Source organism: Canis aureus, chromosome 7, assembly GCF_053574225.1.
Source record: "Canis aureus isolate CA01 chromosome 7, VMU_Caureus_v.1.0, whole genome shotgun sequence".
Lineage (NCBI taxonomy): Eukaryota > Metazoa > Chordata > Mammalia > Carnivora > Canidae > Canis > Canis aureus.
The window spans coordinates 17464696-17478619 of NC_135617.1; the positions used below are offsets into that span (position 1 = coordinate 17464696).

The following is a 13924-nucleotide window of genomic DNA, read 5'->3' on the forward strand; positions in this document are numbered from 1 at the left end:
TCTTCTAATTGTTATTGTATATACCATGTGAGAAGGAAGGTATTTACTATATTTTAACTTGTGTTGTTATCACAATTATCATGAAAATATTTTTAATCGGAGTCTACTCTAGGTATAGCATTAATTGTAGAGATTAAGAGAAATACAGACATACATAAAGGTGACTCCTGACTTAACAGAATTTATCATTTAATCTGAAATAAAAAATATTATTAGGTCAATGTGATGGGTTTAAAAGAACATATATATTTTTGAATCATAATATCCTGAGTTGAATTACAGCTATAACTTGGGGGCAGTTTATGTCCATGGAAAATCAAATGTTCTTATCTACAAAATGTAGATATTTTCATTGTAAGATTGATTCAAAATGCAAATTATAGTTTTTTAAAGTACTTGATTCATAATATAAACTCAATAAAGTTTCCTATATTAAAAAAATATGTAAGGGGGTGCCTGGCTGGCTCAGTCAGTAGAGCCTGTGACTCTTGATCTCAGGGTTGTGAGTTCAAGCCCCATGTTTAGCATAGAGCTTACTTTAAAAAAAGAATTTATGGGTGTTCAGAGGACTGAGAAACCAACCAGTCAGAGATGGCTTTATGGAAAAAGTAGGATTTGAGTTAGACCTTGAAATCTAATTGGAGATAGAAAACAAGATCGTGGCCATAGGAGTTGGGTTCCTAGTGATGTAGACAGCCAACCAGTTTGGGAGAAACATGGTAGGCTGCTGCAAGGAAGGCTTAAAATTTAGGCTGAAGAATTTAAAGGCCAGGCTAAGGCTTCTTCCTCTTGTCAAAAGAGAGTGATTCATTCACAAGCCTTTGTGGAGGATTTTATCATTTTTACAGATAGAAACTATGTCTGTTTTGTTCTTTTCTATACCCCAGCAGCAGGGCAGGGCTTGAGACTTACTAAGCACTCAGGAAATGCTCACTGAATAAACAAATAGAGAAGCACAGGAAGATAAACATTACCACATCATTCCTTTCTCTTCTCTCATGAAGGACAAAATGATCTGGAGATGTAGATATCTTAAACAGTTTTAACTCTTCCTAAACTAACTCTTCCTAAAAACCTGTAGTGAGGAGATAAATTATCTGCTGTTCTTGAAGCTAGAAATACCTACAGACATTGGCTTTTTAAAAAGATAGTAAACAAAAATATCTTGCATGTAAGTCTCAAAGTCATTTCTGTGAAAAACTATTAATCTTATTCCTATGATTCAGAAATTTTGATTGATTTGGTAATTTATGGTGATGGTTTGTATGTAGACTCAAGAGGATAGGTCTGACAAAAAATGGAAATGAATAAACAGATTCAATTTGCTGATGCTTTCTGGTTTTTAAACAAATTTGTATTTTTGCATAATTCATGCTATCTCTCAGCAAGTTTCTCTCTTCCTGGGAAGTTATAATGACTCTATGAAGCATAAAATGTTTATCCCTTTGAAAATTGATTACTGTAGCTAATAAGGGGGGAAAAAACCTGCTCATACCATAGACACAAGAGAAGGATCTGTTGACTGTCAGAGCCTGAACTGGTTTCTAATGCCCAAACTTTTGTTTGAGAAGTTTGGACCTTACAATCTGCTAATAAACTGAAACCTCTTCTCTGTTTTCAAGATATACATTCTAATGAGCATAAGGAAGCAAGTTTAATCATTAATAGGTAGATAACCATGGCAACACCATAGTTACACTGCTATAACCAGCATCATTTTCTATCTGAGCTAAGTATAGCATAACATGTTGAGAGTTTTACTTTAAATATGATTTCTAAGATGGGAGATTGGTAGATGAGAAGGTTTAAATGCCATATTATAATTGTTCAGCCCAAATTTTGCATTTTCTCACAGGTAACAGGAACAAGTTATTGAGATGTCAATGATATTTACACCGAATGTTAGTATATTTCCACCACGTCAGGCTACATCTTAAAGGGATGTGTGAGATTTTTCAATAACATTTTTTCTACTTTTTTATTTTTTTTAAGAAAAATAGCCATCCAGGAAGTGAAAAAGAAATGACCAAAGGTCACAGATTTGGAGGAAAATAGAAACCTATTTTCTGATGTATGTGGCAAAGCCTGCGTGTTAGGTGGGACCATGAGACTAATTCTTGCTACAGAATATGAGGAGTTATAAGTGTCACCATCTAGCCTGAGATAGGCTGGGTATCTCTTCTTTGTGTTATCCCTTATCAACTGTCTAGGTGGAGAGGATCTCATAAAGGAAAGATGGTGGAGTCCCTAGATAGAAGGGTTTGTGATCCCAGAATCATTTCATAAAGAGGAGCCCACCATCCACCCTCACTGCACTATTACCTGAGCAAGAAATTTAGGTAGTTGTTCAAGGAGCATCCTAGTCAATATGGATGGGGAATTTTGAAAGTCGAGGAAATCCCACTTACTGTTGACTCAGGCTCTGGAAGAGATGTTGGCACATTGCATTCTCCTTTGTCTAATGAGCCACAGCAGGTGGATGTCTTGCCCTCCCCTGTCTCCACCTGTGCTTTTGAGGTCCCCATACCCAAGCAACAAAGGCCATACCACATGCCCTACCTTCAGTGCATGACACAGAGCTGGGCTTGATGGAAGTGGATTGTCAAAATCATCACATGTTGACAAATTAAGAAATTTAGCTAAGCTGCTACTTAAAACTCATTGGTACTGTTTTTTTTTATTTTTGTTTTGCTAGTAACTATAACAAGATATAATGCCAGTAAAATAACTTCATTTCTTTTCTTTTTTATGAGTATTTCAGTTTCGGTATTTACTTTTCTTTTTATACAGTGCAGGATATCAATAACCTCCTTTATGAAACATGGATTATTTTTATATAACCTCTTTTTAATAGCATACCAAATATTCAAGAAAGAAAGCAATTGGTAACTTTTAGAGTACATTTTTTGACATCTGGTAGTCTTAAGTAAACCCTAGGAATATTTATTCCCATGTATAAATTTTTTAATTAGCCAAAAGATCTTTATTTTACTCTTAAAAATATTTCTTCAAGGAATATAAAATGGAAAAGGAGAGTCATAAGAACACCTGGGGTTTGGATCATCTATCTGAGGCTTAGGTTTAAAGAGAAAACTCACTTTCAGCTTTCTCTTAAAAATTCATTTATGAAGGTGTTGCTTAGGATATTTGTAAGAAAGTGACCCACAGGAAGATGACACATAAGATGACTTAAAAGTAGTCTTTCTACATAAAAGCCATATTCCATCTAATTTTTGGATTTGTGGCTGCCATCTGCTTGGTTCATAATCTGCAACTCCAAATGGAGGCATCAGACATGGGGGCATCACAGAACTGGCAGTGACAGATGATCTTTGATCATGGCTACTGAGGCAGAGAAGAGCAGGGCAAAAGCAGATGGACAGAGTGTGGGTGTTGCCTTTCATCTTTTAGTGATTTAAATGGTACACTCTTTTTTTTTTTTTTTTAATTAATTAATTTATTTATGATAGACATAGAGAGAGAGAGAGGAGGGAGAAGCAGGCGCCATGCCGGGAGCCCGATGCGGGACTCGATCCCGGGACTCCAGGATCGCGCCCTGGGCCAAAGGCAGGCGCCAAACCGCTGAGCCACCCAGGGATCCCAATGGTACACTCTTTTAATTTAACCTTTTGGTGACATAGCAAGACTAAAATATCTCTGATTTGAATAAGATGCATTCCTAAAGAATTAGTTATATAGTATTCTAAGGAATGATTGTTCTTAATGCTCCAGGTAGATTCTCATAATGACAATGAAAGTGTTATACAGAAAACTCAGGGAAAACAGTATTTTATAGTTGACCCTTGAATAACTTGAGGGTTAGTAATACCCCACCCTGAGCAGTCAAAATTCCACATATAATTTTGGCTTCCCTCAAACTTAACTAGTAATAGCCTACTATTGACATACCTATAAATAGTTGATTGATACATATTTTGTATGTTGTATTTATTATATACTGTATTCTTACAATAAAATAAGCCAGAGAAAAGAAATTTTATTAAGAAAATCGTGAGGAAGAGAGGGGAGCCTGGGTGGTGCAGTCGGTTAACTGACCGAATTTTGGTTTCGGCTCAGGTCATGATCTCGTGAAACTGAGCCCCATGTCAAGCACCACACTCAGCCTGGGATCTGCTTCAGACTCTCCCTCTCTCTCTCTCTCTCTGCCCTTCTCACCCCCCCTATCCTGCATGCATTCTGTCTCAAATAAACCATAAGGAATAGAAAATACAGTGCTGTGGTATATTTATTGAAAACGATCCACTTGTATTTTTTTAAATTTATTTTTCCACTTGTATTTTTTTAAATGATTTTATTTATTTATTCATGAAAGGCACAGAGAGAAGGCAGAGACATAGGCAGAGACATAGGCAGAGGGGGAAGCAGGCTCCTCAGAGGGAACCCGATGTGGGACTCAAACCCGGAATTCCGGGATCACACCCTGAGCAGAAGGCAGACACTCAACCACTAAGCCATCCAGGCGTCCCATCCACTTGTATTTATTAAAAAAAAAATCTCACATAACTCATGGATTTATTGGGAAAAAACCCCCACATGTAACTAAATGCAAATTTATTGAACATGTACATACTTAGAAAAAGAGACTTGAAGAAAATACATAAAACATAAATCCTGTTTTTTTAATTTTTACTTTTTTCTTTACACTTTTGTGTGTTTTCTAACTTTGGGCAATGTGTATATATTATTCTTTTGCAATTAGGAAAATATAAGCATTGAATATAAGCCATGAATTTTAATGCGGGTTAGCCCACAGTCATAAATCCCCAGTCCGTAAAGAAGGAACCATGGAATGGGGGAGGCTGTGGGCGGCAGCAATCAGAGGAACCAGAAAGCAGAACTGAAATGAACTGAGGACAGTTTGGTTGCGAGTGGATGCATTTGGCCATGAACATCAGTTAATCATAGTGAGTATTCATTTCATTCTTAGTCCGTCCCACACGCTGTCCTCAGAGCCTTACCTTAATTAACTCATTAAATCTTCACAGCAACTCCATGAGGGAGGTACTATTTTATTATTCTCATTTCATAGTTGATAAAAAGACAGAGGCAGAGAGATTAGTTAACCTCCCCAAGTTCTGACAGCCGGTGAGTGCAGAGGGCAGGATGTAATTAAGGGCCATCACATCCTAGAGTCTGTGCTTTTAATCCTGATGTTCCAGTCTCCGTGCTGGCATGTATTCACTGGCCTTATGGTCCGGGAAGGGACTTTTAAAGAGGCAGATGCTCTTGTAGGCACATTGACTTTGACTACCAGAGTCCCTTTATTGCCATTTTAATTGTGTAGCTCCAGAAGTTTGGCAGGGGTCAACACCAATATATTTGAATCTAAATTTAATGTTCTTCCTTTCACCATGCGAATACCAGGAAAGTGCCCTCATGTTTTATAAGAATGAATTTTGGGGGGCACCTCAGTGGACCTGGGTGGCTCAGAAAGTTAAACATCTGACTCTTGATTTTGGCTCAGGTCATGATTTCAGGGGCCATGAAATCGAGCCCCATGGTGGGTTCTGCTCTGGGTGTGGAGCCTGCTTGAGATTCTCTTCTCTCTCCCTCTGCCCTCTCCACGCCCCTAATCCCCCCAACCCCCTGCTCCTTGTGTGTGTGCTCTTTCTCTCAAAAAAAAAAAAAAAAAAAAAAGAATTTTCTTGTAGGAGGGCTTATTACTCTAAAAGGCCAGCTTTGCTGTGTTGGGTAGCAGCTTGGTGCAAATACTGCTGATTATTAAACCTAATATTTCGATTCATCATGAACCATTCATGTTTTGTTTTCTAGGTGGATTAAGAAATAATACTGTTATCTTACTTAGAAGGCAAAAATGCATTACTTAAACATTATTATTTAGCTAGATTGTGAACATTACCAAGAGACATTACGACACAAGAAAATCAACTTCCAAAGTTGAAGGAACACAGCCCCATCTGCCTTACATCTAAAAGTAACTTAGTCATCAAATTTTACAGGTAATTTGTGTGGATTAAAATAATACAATGAAAAAAGTTTATGAACTCTTTCAGTATCCTGAGCTGTCATATGCCCTTTACTAAAGGTACCAAAATATGCCAATTAATTGTGTTCTAAAAATAAATGATCTTTCCCTTAATTGTGTCATAGGAGGAATTAGCTTCAAAAACCCCTAAAAACACTGTCAATACAGAATGATTTGAGAATAATTTCAAAAGCAAAATAAATGAACCCATTACTCTCCCTAATTAAAGCAAATTAACTGCTTAGAAAGAGTGCTATACAAGGCAGGTGAATATAATCAATTTAAATAGCCCATTGATTGCGAAAGAAATTCAGATCATATGAGATTTCATTAAGGAGCACTAGATAGTTGAAGTCTGCTACAACTGACAGTTTCATACTGTTCCAAAGTACTTCATATTTTTTCAAAATATTTTGTTTTAGTGAAAATTATGGGTTTTACAGTGTTATAAATACAATCCACAGACCAATTCTGGTGCTATAGGACTTCCCCCATCACATCCTTATTCATGGTGTCAATTCTCAGCCATTCAAAGAAAGACAATAATTTTCTTGATGCACTCAATGGTTTCTTTTCCCCTCAATCTAGAAAAGTAGCTTGTATTGAATAAACAGGTTCTTGAGAAAAGTTCAATTTTGAAGATATTGTCTTAGACATCTTGCAAATGGGAATTAGGAGGATGTGGCAGTGAATGGATGAATTTGATTAAAGATCAGCCTTGAATAATTCCATCTACCTGACCCCAGTATGAAGAGATGATGTTATCAAGGACTGGCTAATCCCACCCAATGGCTCTCTCCCACCCCACATGCCATCAGAACATGTATGCAGCTCTGGGGAATTGAGATTAAATTGCTGCTGCTTGATGGCTTACAAACTAAAAATAATAAAATTTCAGAAAAAATTATATTTCTTTTGTGTGGATGTTTGTAGACCAGTGAGGGAGAGAGGGAGAAAAAGACTGAACAGATTTTATAGACACAAACACACACGCACACACACACACACACACACACACACAGAGGTATAATGCTACTGAATTTCCAGGAGACACTTAAATTATGTGAGCAAGAAAGCCTGTCAGAAAATGTGATATTTAAGCCAAAACTTGAAGGATGCATTGAAATAGATCATAAAAATATGTGGAATCTAAAAAAGCCAAACTCATAGAAAGAGAGTATAATAGTGATTGCCAGAAACTCGGGGGTGGGGAGGTGGGGAATGAAGAGACATTGGTCAAAGGATACAAACTCTCAGCTGTAAGATGAATACATTCTAGGAATTTAGTGTACTGCATGGTAACTCTAGTTAAAAATACAAATTATAGGGGATCCCTGGGTGGCACAGCGGTTTGGCGCCTGCCTTTGGCCCAGGGCACGATCCTGGAAACCCGGGATCGAATCCCACATCGGGCTCCCGGTGCATGGAGCCTGCTTCTCTCTCTGCCTATGTCTCTGCCTCTCTCTCTCTCTCTCTCTGTGACTATCATAAATAAATAAACAAAAAATTAAAAAAAAGGAACTGAATCTCTAAAAAAAATACAAATTATATACTGGAAAGTTGCTCTGAGAGTAGATTTAAATGTTTTCACTACACACAGCAGAGTAACATGTGAGGGGATGGAGATGTTAACTAACCCTATTGTGGTATCATTTTGCACTATATACATATATCAAAACCATCATATGTATAACTTAACCGTATACACTATTAGATGTCAATTGAATCTCAATAAAGCTGGAAAGCAAGCAAGTAGAAAAATATGAAGAAAAAACATGGTAGACAAAGGCTGTAGCATGGGGAAAGCCCTGAGGCAGAAGAATGCTTGTACTGGGAGGAACCTGCAAGATGCCAATGTGTGTGTGTGTGTGTGTGTGTGTGTGTGTGTGTGTATCATAGTGAAAGAGGATGTGAGCTATGCACGGTCAAGTAGAATAGGTCAACAGAAGACACATTTCTTCTCTCAAAATACCCCATCTACTTACAGTGCTGGGAAGGGTCAATGTAACTTAACTAGACTCTGACCCAACTTCAGTATTCTTTCCCTTGGACATCTAGAATTGGGAGTAGAGGCTGAGACAGGGCAGTGGAGAGCTGATCAGCACAGCCATACTGTGTGGGCCAGTATCAGCATCAGGCAGAGTGAAAGTCACATGGAAGGTAAGGTCATGGGGAGCCAGAAACAGGAATTTTTATTAAAGGCTTTTTTTTTTTTTTTTTTTGTAGAGAGAACAAAGGAACATGCTCAACAAAAAGCAGAAATAAGAGCACGCATAGATCTAGAGACTGAGAGACTATCAGAGACAATGGTTGCTAACAATTTTTTAGTTTCCGTGTGGTCCTGCTCCTCATTCCTAAAGGTCCAGCTCTCCATAAATCATGTGAGTCTGTGATCGACACTCACCATTTTTGTCTGTTTGACACTCATTCATCTCTTTCTGGTGAGATTATCCATTACAGCATTCCTCTGGTGCTTTTGTCCAGGGATGAGCCTATAGCCCAGAGATCTAAGAAGATCAGATTTAATCTTGGTTAAGAGAGCCATCCTTATCTATGATTTGGCTAACTAGAACACACTCAAAATATTAAGATAATATGTACACATAAACATAGAAAACTTTCCAGGAGGACACACCTCAGTGTCTTCAAAGTGGTTATCTTTGATTCAACCAGAGATATATGTTAAAGTTCTTTATTCTACCTGTATTTAAAATTTTTCATTAAAATGACATGTATTACTTGCATAAATAAAAAAAACTATACAAGCAATTTAATAACATAATTCATGTCCTTTAAATTTAAAAATATTTTAAAAATATATTCTCAGCAGTCATTCAAAAATATGTATTATATTCCTATGCTGTACATGGTATGGTGCCAGGTATGGTAACATTACTGGAAAAGGACAAGGACAAAATAATCCATATCCATACTTTGATGGGAAAGATACGGATGTTTATACATAGACCAACCAGTTCTTCAAGTCAACACCATAGAGTCACAGAAGAAGAGGAAACACCTGAGGACTTACAGAAGGGTTTTGCAAAAGGCAATTGACACAGACCTTGAAATATTACACCAGATGTAGAAATGAGATGAAAATTAGTCCAAGGAGTAGCAGAATGGGAGTGTAAAAGGGTACTGCATGTACAGGGCAGAGCCAGAGTGATTGTCCCAAAGGACCAGAGCAGAGCACTTTGTGATGGGAGATGAGGAAAGTCCAAGTGATTCATCTGTGAAGACTAGATGGAGAGGCAGCATTGCCCACAGGAAAGAGCACAGCTTTGGGGTCAAAAAGACCACGATTGAAGTCTTGAAGTTGAACATTTAGAAGATAACCAAGGGAAGCAGCTACAACTCTGTTCCACCAAGTGCACCTCTGCAATCTGAATCAGGCACTCTGAGAAGCACATTCTGGCACTAATGGCCTCAGAGGATTCATTCTAAGCTCCCCTATAAATGACTCACAGCATATGGACACTTAGCAGAAACAGAACAGGAAAACACTAACTTGACTGTTTTCCTAAAACGACCTTGCAAGTAAGCGTTAGTCCATGTTTCTTTATATTATTTCCTACCCCAAGCCTCCCAAAACTTCATTCCTTCAAGGATATATTTCAAGAACAAATCAAAATTAGAGATCTCCTTTATGTACCCTTTGCCTGACACCTATTTTCCTCATAGAAGGGAGATGCTTACCTGACTCCTTCCCAGTGCAGCGCCACCAGTGGGGGCTGAGCGGACAGTTGCAAGCCTTGCAGGGTGAGAAGATGTGGAGTGTGGCAAGCCGATCCCCAGAGGAGTCTTTTGGCACATAATACAATGTCCTGTGAGATCCATGCTCACATTTAGGCAGCTCAGACACTTCTATTTTTATTCTTGTGCCATTCTCTAGTGGAACTTACAAAGCCAAGCCATGGTTACGTGCAAACTAAAGATACTGATCCAGTAAATTAGCCCACAGGCAGAAGAAATAAACTGAAATGTAGACTCAGGTTGAAAACAGCTAGGAAGGGCCATATATTTGAGATATCTCGAGCTGTTCCATAGAACAAGACTGTTATTTGCTCTGGCCCACTCTACATCTTGGAAGCTATGAAAGTAAAAGCCAGTCACTGGAAGTATTTGGAAAGAAGAGTTTAATTGTTTGAATAATTGAAGCAACTACTGGCACTTGGATGCAAATTTGCATCATCCCAGCATCCCCAGACACCCACTCTCCAACCAAGCCTGTGAAATTCCTCTTCTGCTCTGTTCCTGGATCTCACATTTTTGTTATAACCGACACCTCTTCCTGGAGACAGCTTAATGTCTACACATTACTCCTTGATGAAATCTGTCTTCTGATGCGGTAGACTCTGTAGGAGGTAGATGTGATGAAGGGGTCTAGATGGGATAGTTGGCTTCAGTTCCTGGGACTTTATTAATAAATCAAGAAAAAAAACCACCTTCTCCTCTTTCTAAAACAGGGTTTCTTAAGATGTAGTCTTTCACAGAACTGCATCATTAGAATCTCCCAGGGAATATTTATTAAATGCAGATTCCTGAGTCTTTCCAGACACATCACATCTCTAGAGGATGGAGATCTGGAACTACATATTTTGAAAGCACCCTAGGCAATTTTGTTAGGTATTTGAGAACCACTTCTAAGGCAAAGGAGTAAAACTACCTCCTTTCCTCTCTCAGATTGCCTTGTAGCAAATTCTTTTTCCACCAAAGTTGACTTTGAAGGTGTGTCTTAGTCTTTTGGGGGTTACTCTCATAGAATACCATAGACTAGGTACTTTATAAACAACAGAAATTTATTTCTTATAGTCCTGGAGACTGGGAAGTACAAGATCAAGGCATGTGCAGATTCAGTGTCTGGTGAGAGCCCACTTCCTGGTTCATAGATGGCTGTCTTCTTTCTGTGTCCTCAGTTGGCCAAAGAAGGGACAAGGGAACTCCTAGGGGTCTCTTTTATAAGGGCCCTAATCCTGTTCATGAATAGTCTGCCCTCATGACCTAATCACCTCCCAGGTGTTGCACCTCCACATACCACCACGCTGGTGATTAAGTTTCAACAGATTAAATGGGGGGAGGAGGATGTGTGTGAGGATGGAGGGAGGTTGTGGGGGATAGATTACAGAGAAGGGATAAGAAAATCTGATGAAAAAGATCAAAATTCAAGATCCCTCCCTCATCATATCCTGACATCAGAGCTCTTCCCCTGGGACTTCCAACATACAGATTGTACCATGGATATTTTTGAAATATATACTTTCAACTTTAATACAGGATTATAGTTACCACAATTTTGATGCCTCTGATTCCTGGAGAGAAAGTTGTTGGCAGTTGAGGATGGAGATTGCAGGAAGAAGACTACAGTCCATCCGAAAAGTATTACATTTGTTTCAGGCCGAATTTGGGATATAGCTGATTGATTGCATCCATTGTCAATACTTTAGGAAATATCAGGATTCTCTGCATATGTACAATAAATTTTCATTCATTTATGCATCAGTTCAGTACTTATCCTATTATGATTAATAGATGCTCAATAAACAACTCATTTAATGCATGTTTTTTGATATATTTGATCATTTACTTGATGTTGAGTAGTTGATCATGAATATAACCCCAATTATGTTGCTGAAAAGATGGAATGGTATAATGGAAACAGCTCATACTTTGTGGATAGAAGTTAGTGGTTAACCTGAAACAAGAGAGCTTTTTTTCTTTTTAAAGTTTATTTATGTAAGTAATCTCTACAACCAATGTGGGGCTCAAACTCACATGACCCTGATTGAGATCAAGAGCCACGCGCTCCTCCAACTGAGCCAACCTAGCGCCCCAACAAGAGAGCTTTTTAAAACCATGTAACACAGTGCTGGGTGCATAATCTTTGAGAGATAGAGTTTGGGTCCCTTTGGTTTTAAGGAAAAACATGATTCTCATTACAACACATGTTCCTAAAGAGCAGCTGATAGGAAGCAGAGAGTTTAGGTAGACTGTGAGGAGCTGATTAAAACTTCTGTGGAGAATAGAGCTCTCCTGCTGGATGTAGAGACAGCATGAGGCACAATGGCTTTCATCAGCAGGTGCAAGAAGGGAAGACAGACAACCCCGAAGAACACCGTTTCTACCACTCTTGGATGCACACAGATGACAAATAGAACTAACACAAATATTTTGCAAAAGGATATGCACTTTAGAGACAGTCCACATAGGTAATTTTCCTTTTAACCTTTCACTCCAGATAAGAAACAAACCTTTATACAAAAATTCCCTTTCCACTGATTCTTGGATAAAAGCCAAAGTATAGAGAAGTTCTATAGACAAACAGATCGCTAGCATCTACAAATAATCCTAAAGTAAAATCAGTAAGAGAAGAGAACTATTTACCTGTTTTTTGACCCTAGACAATTTACTTAGCTTCCTTTTAAGCCTTAATTTATATATTTATAAAAATGGGAATAATAATACTTAAAGGGATTTTGTAACTATTAAATAGAAAAATAAATAAATACAATGCATAGCACAAAATACATGCCCAATGAATAGGAGCTATTTACATTAAATACAATAATATGGAATGGCTAATAGTAATCAGAAATGTTATTAAAATATGGCCCTGAAAATAAGAACTGGGGAGGATGTTGAGTCTAAAACTGGACTTATTTTGACAATGATCTGTAGATATTTTTACTGCAGCATGTGTTTTTGTTGTTGTTGTTGTTTAAGATTTTATTTATTTATTCATGAGAGACACAGAGAGAGAGGCAGAGACACAGGAGAGGGAGAAGCAGGCTCCATGCAGGGAGCCCTACATGGGACTAGATCCGGGGGCTCCAGGATCACGCCCTGGGCTGAAGGTGGCGCTAAACCACTGAACCACCCGGGCTGGCCGCATGTGTTTTGTCAATTAACCTCTCCTCCAGATGACACAGATTTTATTTTTTAAAAAGATTTATTTATTTTAGAGAAATAAATATTTATAAATATTTATTTATTTATTATTTAGAGAAAGAGTGAACACACACGAGGGGGGAGGGGCAGAGAGAGGATCTCAAGCACACTACCCACTGAGTATGGAGCTAGGCATGGGGTTCAATTTCACAACCCTGAGATCATGACCTGAGCGGAAATTGAGTCAGATACTTGAGTAAATGAGCAACCCAGCCCCCCTGGCACAAAGTATTTTAAGTACTGAAGTAGATTTAAAAAATGGCTCTTACTTGGTTATCTTTCTGAAGTTACTATAATAATATCCATAAACCCCTCAAGCCAGCCATGTTCTCGTATTTGAGGAAATTGCTTTAGTAAGTCATGTGCAAAGTCTCAACAGTAAGCTGCACAGAAATTTTGATCAATATTTTTTATGGGAAAAATTGCACTTTTGGATAATGATTCTTTTTCCTCTTTTTTTTTTTCTTTTTCCTCTTGATATAAAGTTTGCAACCAAATTTCAGCCTATTTTTGGAATTATACAATTGCCGTGAATCAGTTAAATGAGCAGGGATGAAGTAGGTGGAGTTTCCTTTTTTAAAAATTTGTATTTAATCTTTTTGGCTTTTCAAATAAATACATAAGTGAAATATAAGAGGAAAAATATTTTAAGGTTTTAGAGATTATTATTTATTCTTGTATATTATAGTTTGGGTAGATTTAGTTCACTTACATGAGCCTATGAGTTTATTACATTGGCTAAGATGCAAGAATAAGACACAGTTCTGTCAAAGAACCTACATAAAGACATGAAAATAATGATACAAATAATATCTTTAGTAAAAAACCAAATGAGATGTACACGTGCTATGTGTGAAGTATACAGCATTACGGTGCTAAGGGATGTGGGATGCTTCATTGAAGCTTCATTGAAGAAGTACATTTGACCTGGGCTTGGGGGCTTAGAAGAATTTGTTTTCTAGAAATGAG

At 37.9% G+C, this 13924-nt stretch overlaps 1 long non-coding RNA gene across 3 annotated transcripts in view; it reads right to left on the reverse strand.

The window, feature by feature from the left end:
• LOC144316774 (uncharacterized) overlaps positions 1–10089 on the reverse strand; it is a 66137-nt gene extending 56048 nt beyond the window's left edge. For all 3 annotated transcript variants that reach the window (XR_013382624.1, XR_013382623.1, XR_013382625.1), the window contains exons 1-2: positions 9707–10089; positions 8412–8514 (exon numbers count right to left, since the gene is read on the reverse strand). This is a non-coding gene — a long non-coding RNA (uncharacterized LOC144316774). The remainder of the gene's footprint in view (positions 1–8411; positions 8515–9706) is intronic.
• Between the last annotated feature and the right edge of the window lie 3835 nt (positions 10090–13924).